General features: G+C 51.9%; 1 long non-coding RNA gene across 1 annotated transcript; it reads right to left on the bottom strand.

Moving 5' to 3' along the window:
* Positions 1-466: 466 nt before the first annotated feature.
* LOC127487640 (uncharacterized) lies at positions 467-9786 on the bottom strand. The gene is made up of 5 exons (XR_011384047.1): positions 8383-9786; positions 8016-8133; positions 4311-4660; positions 3513-3745; positions 467-2526 (listed from the first exon to the last, which is right to left on the bottom strand). It is a non-coding gene; the product is annotated as an uncharacterized lncRNA (long non-coding RNA).
* Between the last annotated feature and the right edge of the window lie 3827 nt (positions 9787-13613).

The raw sequence follows: 13613 nt of genomic DNA, 5'->3' as shown, positions 1-13613 counted from the left end.
AGAAACAGAGGCCCACTCCCTCCTCTGTAACCCCCCATCGCTATGTTCCGTACCCTAAAGGGGGCGCCTACTAACCAGCCCCAGCCCTGCCTCCCACCTCGGGTGCCAGAACCTTCCTGGAAGGAAGTAGAAGTGACTGTTCTGGACGTAGACACACTGGTCAGGTGGTTATCTGACAGGTAAACCCAGCACAAGCAGTGATGTCCCTGGGCCACCTTACAGGTGGCAAACCTTCCTCACACACCCACCCCTGCCTTCCCCGGCCCCTCCACCTTCCCCTGCAGATGCCAAGCGACAGGGCAGATTAACCCCGCCAATTAGCCACACGGCTGCCCTCTGCTCCCTCCTCCTGCGTCCCAGCCACACAGCCAGGAAGAGGGCTGGGCTCAGGCGCACGGGGCGGCGTGGGGCAGACGCGAGTGCCTACAGGGCTTGCTCATATTTAAAACTTCCTTTCATATATTTTTAATAAAACAACTGATACAAATTCAAAACCAACTTCATAAATCAAACATTATTCACCGTTGGCAGCTTCAAGGTTTGCGGGCGTTGGGCCGGGAGCGTGCAGCTCTCCCAGACGGGGCTTGGCAGGCGAGTGCTTGAGGTTTTGTGAAAGGTTTATTGGATTTCATAGTCCCCTAAGGGGAAACCCTTTAAATGTCTTTGCAATTATAAGTCTAATAACACTTTCAGCCCTTGGACACAGCCTTGACTTGACAGAGATAAGGAACTCCAAGTTGCTCAGTCAATACCGAGCTATTAATCTCTGTCACCTCGCTGTCACCGCGACTCAGGAAAACAATGTCGTTTCTTGACCTAGGTGAAGGCATGGAGTGATTTTATTCGGAATGTCAGCATTCATCAAGCCAGATTTTGTCTCCCCCTCTGTCGTTGAAGAACTCCCGGTTCTTCATCCTGCCTGGACGCCACCCTTTGCCGTGGGGAGAGCTGTTTTCAGTCCGGGTCCATTATGATTATTTAGCACTTGTTCAAGTGCAAGAAGCCTTGACGGATAAAGTTTTCCTGGCCACCAAGAGACCTGGCAGGTGAAGCGCTTTCTGCTGCTCTTTGAAGACTCAAAGCCAAGGGCGGCTGGAAATTACCCAGTGCTGTGTTTGTTTACATATTCAAATGAAGGTTAATTTTTATCCTGTCTCCGCTCAAATCTGATTAGGGTGGGGCTCTCCCCCCCTCCCTGAGTGCTGCAGCCTCCTCCCTGACCTTGAATGAAACTCAAGAAATTGTTTAAAAGCCAGCAGAAATCCTAAGGAGAAACTAAGGAGGAGGCATCCAGTGGCTCCTGGTGGAGCAGCCAGCCATAGCTCACACCACTGCAGTCAAGAGTAATGGCTGTGTCTAACTTTGTCCAGCTGCAGCCCCTCGGCCTCTCCAGCACCATGGGGCTGGTGGACATTGACCCCAAGGCCCTGGGTGCTCCCCAAGGGCAAGGGAACTGCCAGGCAGGTGTCAAAGGCGTTGGTCTCTTCCCGGGCAGCCCCAGGATCCAGGCTTGGAGAACAGCTCCATGGAACCTGTCAGAGGCTTCAGGGGTAGGGGGCAGAGGCCCAGGCAGGGCTCCAGCCCCCACACCTCCAGTTATATCTGTTTCATACCATGCGCCTGTGAGTCAGGGTTTATTTGGATTGTTTTGGAGCCTGCAGAAGTCTTGGGCTGGTACACAGAACAGGCCTGGAAGCATGCTTCTGCCTCCCCAGGACACCAGCACAAGACAACATCCTGTAGTATCAGGAAAGCTGTTACCTAAGGATCCCAACCAGACAGCAAGCAGTTTTAAAGATTAAACCAAACCACCACAAACACTCCCCTGTCTGTCCTGAGAAAGCTCTGAGAGCTTTCCTTTTTTACTGTGGGTGCCAGGAAGCTCGAGCCCAAATTACCTATTAAAGCTGGCACTTTTGCATTATATTTGGGTCTCAATTTTCTTCTGCTGCTTATTCGTTGGCAACTTTTAGCATGTCCTTTCCTACAGGTCACTTTGAACCCCTTTCCCAGAGAGACAGAGCTTGAATGAGTGAATAAATATTGATGAAGCCCTGCTCTGGGACTAGGCTTGGTCCTAGCTCTGCCTCTGGCTTCCCTGAGGTCTCGGTACGTATTAGTCGGGCCGCAGGGTTCTGGTAGCTACAATGAGGGGAAGTGGAACAAAGCCAGCTCTGGTCTCCCCACCTCTTCCTCTAAGTGCCCTGGGTGGCTCTATGCCCCCCACAAATGAGGGGAGCATGAGGTAAAGAGCCAGATTGCCCCAGGCACAGGGTACAGGGTGACCAATTTGTCCTGGCTTACTTGGGACTTGCCTGGATTCATCACTTAAAGTCCCATGTCCCAGGAGAGATCCTTCAGTTCCCAGCAAACCAGGGTGGCTGGTCACCTACAGGTCCACCTGCTAGCTTACCACCTAGCAGCTTTGTCACCTTGGATGAATGACTTAAGTTACTTGTACCATCTTCAAAATGGGATGATCAACAGAGCTACATCCTTGTAGTGTCGTGGTTCTTGAGCATGTTTCTGTTGGAGAAGCATATGGAACAATACTTGCAGCATAGAATGTTCTATATCGGTGTTTATTAAGTAAATGCTAGAACTATTTGCTTCCTGCACAAGTTAGAGAAATTTCCCCAACTTGTTATCTACCCTCCCTCTCCCACTGCCAACATTCTACCCTGAGATGCTCAGGAGGAAGCCAAGTATCCAGAGAGAGGAGGCTATCTCTGAGGCAACCTGGGAGAGGGTGGAGGCATAGCTCCTGGGGAGAGCCAAGGCCATGTGTGAGTGGGGGAAACCACCCAGCACAGAGGCCAGCAACCTGGCACTCCTCCACATCTTCTTGGTGCTTCTGGTTAAATCAGGAAGAAGGCCCGTCTACTACAGCCAGATCATCACTTACAGAAAGTGTCCTGGGAAGGCGTGGCCTTGGCTGGCCATCACTGCCCACTGCTGCTGAGAGCAAGGGCTGGGACGGCTGAGCAATTGGAGGTGGCATCCTGATGATTTTCTGGGGGTGAGGGTTCCACTCCCGACCCACAACAGAACTGGAGCTTATCTCCCTGCAGATGAGCCAAGGAATCCCTGTCATGTACACACACCACCCCTCAGCTCTGCTCGGCTGCCCGGATCGTGTGGAGCAGGCACCTGACCAGAGTCCCTGTCCTTCACAGTACATCTGTGCTTATCAGGCAGCCACTGTGCGCTCGGCCTGGCCTGGCCCTCCAGCCTTCACTCCTCAGTCAGCAGACAAGACCAACAGTAAGCAAGACCCTTCACCCAGCACTTGCTCCTGCCTCTGACGGTTTCCTGTCATCTTCCCAAGTGTCCCATGCAGAGCCTGGCCCTCAGCCAGTTCCTCTTGGGCAGACTCCGATTCCAAAATGGAAACAAAAGATGATTGAGAGCTGCATTGTCTAGTATGGCAGCCACTTGTCAGAGTATGGCCATTTAAGTAGATTAAGCTTAAGTGATAAACTCAGTTCCTTGGTTGTACTAGCTGCACTTACCCAATGTCACGTTGGCTACTGGCTGCATACTGCCCAGCACAGGTGCAAAACCTTTCCACCATCACAGATCGCTTTACCCGACCATGCTGATCTAGGACATATGGAGAGAAACCGGAACACACGCTCTTTGAAGCTGTAATCTCCATGATCTTGGGTTCCGTAGTCATGATTGGTCTGGGAGAGTCTCAGTACAGTGCATTGATCTAGAATGCCTCCCATGTCTTCAGAATTGCCTAAGGTTGAAGACTGGTTCTTAGAGAGGGGCTTTCTCAAAGATGTCATGAGCTGAATCTAGTCCCCACCCCACCCGCGACCCCACATGATGCATGACTGCGGGAAGATGGCAAGAGAGAAGCAAAGCGTGGGAGCCTCGTTGGGAGTACCCCAGACATGAGCTTTCACTGTGATGCCTTCCCCACGGAGACCTGTGCCTTGGTTCTCTGGGCACAGTACAGTCCTCAGCATTCCCCACATTGAAGACGTAATGTTTACCAAGCTCTCTGGCTTTTTAGGTCTCTGCCCGGGCCTGGTGTCATTCAGGCAGCTGGCAAATACCAAAACAGGGTCTAGATGTCAGGCTATGAGGAAATCCAGGAGACTGTGTCAAGGAAATAAAGCAGGAAGGCAAAAACATCCAGTCCTGGAGCAGCCAAGACTCTAGACTTTGAACCCTAAGTGGGGAGTCCCTTTAGGTCGCCTCCACAAGTATACTGAAGTCATGTGAACCCAGGGGAGCCCCAGACTCAACTCCTGTAGAACCTATTTTGTGGCAGCGCCCAGGCACGGCAGGAAGCTCACCTCTGCCCCAACCATCTGAAGCTCCTGGGCCTCTAGCACTCAGGCAGAGGCTGGTGAGAAGCCAGTGTGTCTCTGCTCTGCAACAGTCCACCTAGCAAAGCAACACAGACCCTGTTTATAAACAGAAGGCGGTAGCCAGCCTCACAAAGGGCTTTGGCTTCCTTGAGAAATGTCTACATATAGTGTTTCATTGCTTCCAAGAGCCCTGGGGGGTAGCTGCTATCCACATCTCATAGTTAGAAAACATGAAGTCCAGACTGAGCCAAGTAGCTGCCCCAAGTCTCCTGGGTGGAAACTCAGCTGGCCTTCAGATTCCGAATCACAGCCAAATTAACAGAGGAGACTTCACTCTGGAAAGGAAAGACACAGATAACATTTAAAAAATTTCTTTAATATTTGAGAGGCAGAAAGAGAACTCCCATCTGCTGACTTACTCTCCCCAGATACCTGCAAAGGCCCCAAGGCTGACCACAGCCATCACTGCTGCCTCCCTCCCAGGTTCTGTATGAGCAGGGAGCTGGAGTCAGGAGCCAGAGCTGGGAGTGGAAGCCAGGTATTCTGGTGGGGGATGCAGGCACCTGGACAGGCTTCCTTACCGCTAGGCTAAACAGTCACTCCACAAACAAACAACACCACAACTAGGCAACCTTTCTTGATAATTATTCTACACTCAGTATAGAGCTGAGCCTTCCACACACCTTATCTCATTTCATCCTCTCCGTGGTCCTATGAGACAGACTATGAACCACTCCATGTTAGAGATATGGATACTAAGGCTGAGAGAAGTTCAACGGCTGGCCCCTAGCCATGCTGTGAGTGAATGCAGAAGATAAAGAATTTGGTCCAATTTGCACTTAGATTGTGGGTTTATAGGCCACACTATGGGGTCATAATCTTTTCAAGTTTGAATGAGAGAACTGAAAATTCAATAGAAAATGTCAAAGAACAAATTAGCTTCTGTAATAACTCCTAAATGACCCAACTGAGCAGCTCCCTGAATAGTCCGATGATTAAAGATGTGGCCAAGTGTTTCCTTTGGTAGTAGGAAATTACCTCTGTCCTGAGAAACATTTTCTCTCTCTCCCGCTCCCTGGGGTGAGCCCAGGGGGAGAGACTCCAAGGCGGGCATCAGATGAGAGAGGAGGAGGCATTTTTGACCATGGTAAGGTGTCAGCACCCATTCCATCCATCCCCAAATGGCAGCACACAGAGAGCTGGCCCAGACAGTTGTCACACTCTGCCAGCTGCAGCTACGGGAAGGGCATTGGGCCTGGCTCCTGTGGCACACAGCCCATAAATCAGCCCCCGAGCCGGCTGCACAATTGCAATGTGTCTCTTTCAAGCAGCTCTGAGGAAAAATGGCTCCATCTGCTCACTGCAAGGTAATAAATAAAACGGAATTGGAGCAAAATGGATGGAAAGCAATTTTTGGATGATGAATTTCCAAAAGAGTTGGCCACCATTTGTGTACCTTTTCTTGGACTGCAAATGGCTGTGTGACACCCTGCCTGGCCAATGGTTAGAAGAGGCCTAAATGGGAAAAAAAAGAGTGAGAAAAAGGGTACCTCCTGGTGAAGGCTGTCCCCCCACCACAACTCTCATTGCCTCCACTGCCATCGTCATCATCATCATCACCACCACCATCACCACCGCTGTCATCACTACCATTACCAATACCATCACCATCGTCATCATCATCATCATCACTACCACCACCCCCATCACCACCACCACTATCATCACCACCACCACCATCACTACAACTATCACAACCACCACCATCATCACCACCGCTACCAATACCATCATCACCACCACCACCACCACCATCATCATCACTACCACCACCACCATCACCATCATCATCATCACTACCACCATCACCACCATCACCACCGCCATCATCACTACCATTACCAATACCATCACCATTGCCATCATCATCATCATCACTACCACCACCCCCATCACTACCACCACTATCATCACCACCACCACCATCACTACAACCATCACCACCACCACCATCACTACAACCATCACAACCACCATCATCACCACCGCTACCAATACCATCATTACCACCACCATCATCATCATCACTACCACCACCACCATCACCACCACCACCATCACCACCACCACCACATCATCATCATCATCACTACCATCACCATCATCATCATCATCACTACCATCACCACCACCACCATCACAATCACCATCATTACCACTACCATCACCACCACCACCATCACCATCATTACCACTACCACCACCACCATCATCATCACCACCACCACCAACCACCACCACTACCACCATCACTACCACTACCACCACCATCATCATCACCACCACCACCACCACCACACAACCATCACAACCACCACCATCATCATCACTACCATCACCACCACCACCATCATCATCATCATCACTACCATCACCACCACCACCATCACCACAATCACCATCATTACCACTACCACCACCACCACCATCATCACCATCATTACCACTACCACCACCACCACCATCATCACCATCACCACCAACCACCACCACTACCACCATCACTACCACTACCACCACCATCATCATCACCACCACCACCACCATCACACAACCATCACAACCACCACCACCATCATCACCACCACCACCACCATCATCATCATCACTACCATCACCACCACCACCATCACCACAATCACCATCATTACCACTACCACCACCACCACCATCATCACCATCACCACCAACCACCACCATCACTACCACTACCATCACCATTCCCATCATCATCATCACCATCATCATCACTACCACCACCACCATCACCATCACCACTACCATCATCACCACCACTACCAATACCATTACCACTGCCATCATCATCATCATCATCATCACCACCATCACCACCACCAATACCACTACCATCACCATTGCCATCATCACCATCATCATAACTACCACCATTATCACCATTATCACTACCACCACAACTACCAATAACATACCACTGCCACCACCATCACCACCACCATCACCATCAATACCACCACCACCACCATCACTACCACCACCACCATCATCACCACTACCATCAGTACTACCACCACCCTCAGCAGTACCATCACCACCATCACCATCAGGTTGATTAATTGGCCTCTTGAGGCCTACATGTGTACCAGCACAAATCGCTCTCTTTCCTTCCTCTCAAGTCTTGTAGAGGCCTGGCCTCCCCACAACACCTACACTGTGAAACACCTCCCCATGATATTCCCTAAGGTGCAGGCTTGCTTTCATTTCCTTTTTCAAAAGATTTATTTCTTTATTTGAAACTGACAGTTACACAGAAAGAGAAGGAGAGGCAGAGAGAGAGAGAGGTCTTCCATCTGCTGGTTCACTACCCAGATGGCCATAACAACTGGAGCTGCTCCAATCCAGAGCCAGGAGCCTGGAGCCTCTTCCAGGTCTCCCATGTGGGTGCAGGGACCCAAACACTTGGGCCATCTTCTACTGCTTTCCCAGACCATAGCAGATTGTTGAATCAAAGTGGAGCAGCCAGGATTTGAACCGATGCCCATATGGGATGCCAGCACTGCAGGTGGCAGCTTTACCTGGTGTGCCACAGCGCCAGCCCCCTGCTTTCATTTTCCTCCATAGCTTTTATCACCTTGTACCGCAATGACTTACTTGTTTTTGCTCATCGATGCTTCTGTCTAGAATAGACGCTCTTCAAGGCAGGGGACTTGTGGTTTTCTGCCCCTGTGTCTCCAATGCTGAGAATGATTCTGAGCAGCAGGAGGCAATCCTGAATCAGTGAATCAGTAAAGGAAGGAAGGAATGACCCCTTAGAATTCTCTCTGCCCTGTGCAACATGTCTGGCCCATGCCTATCTCTGCACACTCCTCCTTGCCTCTGGTCTCTGGGCGTGTCCCGCATGGGCCTCAGGCAGGGGTCCCCTCCCCTCCGTGTGTGGCCTCCATCCTGGGAGCTACTCCTCTGATCTCTGCACACCTCCCCCAGCACCCTCCAGCCCCTCCTTCGTTCCTGGTCTTACTTTCCTGATGTCCAGAGGAGTCTCCCTCGTTGCTCTCCCAGTCCTTGTTCAGTTCCCAGGGAGCTCCTCCACGCTGTGGTTGTTCGTGCTTATTGGTAAACCTCGAAACAGGGACACCTGTGTGAGCTCTTGCAAGGGCAGAAGACTGGTCTCAGTCACCACAGCAGCCCTGGAGCCCAGCATGGAGCGACACAGAGCTGCTACTCACTAACTCTTCTTCACCTATTTTACCGATGAGGAATGGGGGGGCGAGGAGCTGATTTGAGACTTGGGTACCACCTGGCGCTGTTCTCGGAGCTCCTGCGGCTCCTGGTAAAGTCAGCACACCCGTGCTTCCCAGGTGACCACCCTCAGCAACCCTTCCATGAACTCGCTTCCAGGTGGGTCTTGGGGGCTATGACTGGAGCATCTCTGGGCCAGGCAGCGTTCTAGAAGACCCAGTCAAAGGAGATGAAATCCCGGGTCTCGTGGGGCTTCATTCTAGAGCGGGGACAGATGTTAACAGGTCAGGAAGCACAACCTCAACTAAGAAATGTCAGAGCAGAGTGGAGGCTGTGAAGAGAGCAGAAATGGGTGATGTGGCAGGGGCTGCGGTGGGGGAAGGGCTGCTTCTGATAAGGTGTCCGCACATCATTCTCCTGTCCGTGCCTCTCCTGAAACTGGGAAAACCTCGGAAGCATCTCTCTGCTTCACGGGCACACGGCTTTTCAGGGGCCTCCCTGCTTAGACTCATCTTTTGCATCCATCAGCCCAGGAGATGAGATCCTGAGTCCATCAGAGCAGCGGCAGGAGGAGGAAGTGAGGTGCCCATGGGCCCTGGCCAGAGCTCATGGTCAGACCTGGTGTCCACCTCCTGTGCTGTGAACTCCTGGTGTGGCTGTCATGCCTGAGCCACATCAAATGCAGAAATTGGCCACAGCAGACAAGGGGATGCTCCCATGACCCAACCCTCCTCCTCCCTGCTCATGCATGGGTAAGTTAGAGCTAACTGGGGTTTCACCTGTAATTCCAAAGTCCTACATTAGAGCCACACCCTTTTTTTAAAAAGAGATTTTTATTTATTTATTTGACAGGTAGAGTTATAGACAGCGAGAGAGAGAGAGACAGAGAGAAAGGTCTTCCTTCCGTTGGTTCACCCCCCAAATGGCCGCTATGGCCGGTGCACCGCGCTGATCCGAAGCCAGGAGCCAGGTGCTTCTCTTGGTCTCCCATGCAGGTGCAGGCCCAAGCACCTGGGCCATCCTCCACTGCACTCCCGGGCCACAGCAGAGAGCTGGCCTGGAAGAGGAGCAGCTGGGACTAGAATCCGGCACCCATATGGGATGCCGGCTCTGCAGGCGGGGGATTAACCAAGTGAGCCACGGTGCTGGGCCCCTTAAACCCTTTTTTGCAATGGGAGTAGCAGAGGTTTAAAATGCACGACGTGTGTGGCTGTGAAACCAGTTTGTGTGAAAGCTCACTGAATTTGACCATTGCGATAGAGCTTAAGGGAGAAAAAAAAAAAAACCTTAGGGCAAGAAAAATGCACCCAAGATTCTTCTGGAAATGAGGACTTACTGCCTGCTCCCTCCTCTTCCCCTGCCCAAACTCACCAAGCCAGTCTGAGAGCATGGACCCCGCGCTCCGAGTGTGCTCCAACAAGCACTTGCTTTGTGACCCTGACACACGCTCCTCCTCCCGGGATCTCATAATTTCTACATTTAGAAGAAGAAAACGCATTATCTTACTTTCCTCACAGGCTGTGTGATTGTGACACTGACTGTGACCATATATAACTTCTCTAACTCTCCCTTTCTACCAACCCACCCTGTAGAGTGGCTGTGTGCATAATGAAGACCTCGATACACAACGAATTAATTGCATGAGTGGAGGACAGATGGATGGATGGATGGACAGATGATGTGGCCCAATCATCTCAAAATGTCCCAGGGTGGCCTCCTTAAGGCACGCAAGTGGAAGGGAAGGGGCTGGAGAGTGACCAGGAGAAGTCGGAGGGATGACTGCCTTAGCCCAGAGGCTGGAGAGTAATTTTCTTCATGTGGTATGTCATATGTCACATATGTCATATGTCGCTCCCCCATTCACGGAGGAACGACACAGGACCCTGCGCTGTTCTTTTGTCTGCTCGGCCCTTCCCGGGTTTGCTGCTGGTCCTTCCCGGGTTGGCTGCTGACCCCTCCACCTCCGTGGAGGGGCGGTTCCCCCTGCCACTTTCCCCGCTTCCGCGGGGGAGCGGCACACCGCCGGCCGGCTCTCTCGGGGGCTGCTCAGGTGTTCCTTCAGATGTTCCCTCAGATGTTCCTGGTGCATGTTGTCTCTCTCCTCCTTTATAGTCCTCTTCCACCAATCCCAACTCTGCTACCCACACGCCGAGCATGCTGCTCTCCTCCAATCAGGAGCAGGATCAGCTCCTGCAGCTCATCAGTCAAATTGGCGAGAGGCAGCTGCGAAGAAGTTTACTCCTCCCCAGCGCCATATTGTGGGAGAGCAGATGCATAGAATAAGTCTTAATTCCAGTAACTTAGTCTAGTCTCAGTTGCTCCCCACAGTCATATGTCCCATATGATAGGGACATAGGCCTGACTGGAATGGAGCCTCTGATGGGAAGAGTAAAGCATTATGAAAATAAAGGAGGGGTCGGCACTGTGGCATGGCAGGTAAGGTCGCCACCTGTGGTGCTGGCATCCCATGTGGGCGCCAGTTCTCATCCCAGCTGCTCCACTTCCAATCCAGCTCTCTGCTACAGCCTGGGAATGCAGTAGAAAATGGTTTAAGTTCTTGGACCCTTGCACCTGCATGGGAGACCCAGGGGGAAGCTCCTGAGTGAACCAGTGGATGGAAAATTCCCTCTCTCTCTCTCTCTGTCTCTCTCTGCCTCTGCCTCTCTGTAACTCTGCCTTTCAAATAAATGGACAAATCATTAAAAAGAAAAGAAAATACAGGAAAAATTGTGGTTCCCAGGGTACGACTGTCACATGTTGAACATTTCCAACGGCTTTGGGAGATGTGGAGACTTCAGAACCATAATTCATTCTCCTCTGCCTCCCTCCCCCTCTCTGTGCCTTCCCCTATTGGGCTGGGGAATCTAGGTTCCATAGAAATATCAAGCATCAGGCCGGCGCCGCGGCTTACTAGGCTAATCCTCTGCCTTGTGGTGCCGGCACACCAGGTTCTAGTCCCAGTCGGGGCACCGGTTCTGTCCCGGTTGCCCCTCTTCCAGGCCAGCTCTCTGCTGTGGCCAGGGAGTGCAGTGGAGGATGGCCCAAGTGCTTGGGCCCTGCACCCCATGGGAGACGAGGATAAGAACCTGGCTCCTGCCATCGGATCAGCGCGGTGCGCCGGCCGCAGCATGCCAGCCGTGGCGTCCATTGGAAGGTGAACCAATGGCAAAAGGAAGACCTTTGTCTCTCTCTCTCTCACTGTCCACTCTGCCTGTCAAAAATAAAAAAAAGAAATATCAAGCATCCTTGGGGAGCACAGGGAGGAGAGGAAGTTGGCAGAGGTGACTCAAGCCTGGAACTTGGGGCCAAGATGTGCATCAAGCCTAATGCCAGGAGGATGGCAACTGTGGCCTGACTGTGACTGATGGGGGCACCAACCACTGAAGAGCCCCTCAAACAGCGCTGCCCCTGGGCTGAGCTTTCTCCAGGAGCCAGCAGCCCGCTGGTGACCAGGCTCAGCAGCAAGTGGGCAACCTTGAGGGAAGGGAACTCAAGCCCCTCCATGGGCTGGGCCCTGCTGACTCTGCCAGCTTCCAACATCACTGCCTCCTTCACTGCCTAGCCCTGCCCCCATCCCCCACTCCTCTGGGCGGTCCAGGGCCTCCCAGCCATCGCTCATTTCCACACCATCTTCAAAGGTTTAGTCTGTCTCTTCACCATCTGTACTGTTTATTTTTCCCCTCCAAATGATGTGTTTTGTTTACTTACATATATTAAAAACATTTCCTGATTGCTGGACATGAGAAAATGGACCGCCGATCATAATTAAGGATAAAAAGTTGATAGCTATGACAATAAAGCTTCTTCCGTGCACCAGCCAAAATCTTGCACATTCATGGTGGTCCCCAGGCATATCCAGAGATTCGGTGGTGGAAATCCATCCTGGATTAATTTGAATTCACCTCTTTGTGATTTTCAAGGCCTAAGATTCTTTCAGAACTAAGCTCTTCTCTATGAACACTTAATCATGCTATAGTGCTATTTGCACCTTAATTAATTTCACAGAAAACTGTTTTTTTTTTATTTGACAGAGTTAGACAGTGAGAGAGAGAGACAGAGAGAAAGGTCTTCCTTCTGTTGGTTCACCCCCCAAATGGCCACTACAGCTGGAGCTATACTGATCCGAAGCCAGGAGCCAGGTGCTTCCTCCTGGTCTCCCATGCGGGTGCAGGGCCCGAGGACTTGGGCCATCCTCCACTGCCTTCCTGGGCCACAACAGAGAGCTGGACTGGAAGAGGAGCAACTGGGACTGGAACCTGGCACCCATATGGGATGTCGGCACCACAGGCAGAGGATTAACCAAATGAGCCACGGTGCCGGCCCCCAACACAGAAAACTATTGAGCACCTACTGTATGCTAAGCATTGTTTTTAGAAACTTGATGCATACAACGGGGAGTAAAGCTGACTCAAACACTTGTGCCTTCTTTGAACTTACATTCTGATGGGCAGATAGACAAACGATGCTCACAGCAAGTAGAGAAGTTATACAGGGAATGAGAAAGCAATAGTGCTGTAGGGTTAGGAGATTCTGGAGCAAGGGGTTGCAATGTCGAACAGCGGGTGAGAGCAAGCCTCACTGAGAAGGCAAGATGGGAAGAAAGTGGGGAGGGGGAGACGTGTGGCTGTGGGGGGAAGAGGATCCCAGCAGAGGGATCAGCCATTGCAAAGGTCTCTGGGGAGTAAACCAGGAGATGGAAGAGATCTTTCTGTCTCTGTGTCTCCTCCTCCCCCCTCCCCATCTCTCTGAGGCTCTGCCTTTCAAGTAAACAAACTTAAAAAATGAACCTGGCCGGCGCCGCGGCTCACTAGGCTAATCCTCCGCCTAGCGGCGCCGGCACACCGGGTTCTAGTCCCGGTCGGGGCGCCGGATTCTGTCCCGGTTGCCCCTCTTCCAGGCCAGCTCTCTGCTGTGGCCAGGGAGTGCAGTGGAGGATGGCCCAGGTGCTTGGGCCCTGCACCCCATGGGAGACCAGGAAAAGCACCTGGCTCCTGGCTCCTGCCATCGGAT

The sequence above is a fragment of the Oryctolagus cuniculus genome, chromosome 18 (assembly GCF_964237555.1).
Source record: "Oryctolagus cuniculus chromosome 18, mOryCun1.1, whole genome shotgun sequence".
Classification (NCBI taxonomy): Eukaryota; Metazoa; Chordata; class Mammalia; order Lagomorpha; family Leporidae; genus Oryctolagus; species Oryctolagus cuniculus.
The sequence above is the reverse complement of the archived record's forward strand: the minus strand, read 5'-3'. Positions and strand labels throughout refer to the sequence as shown.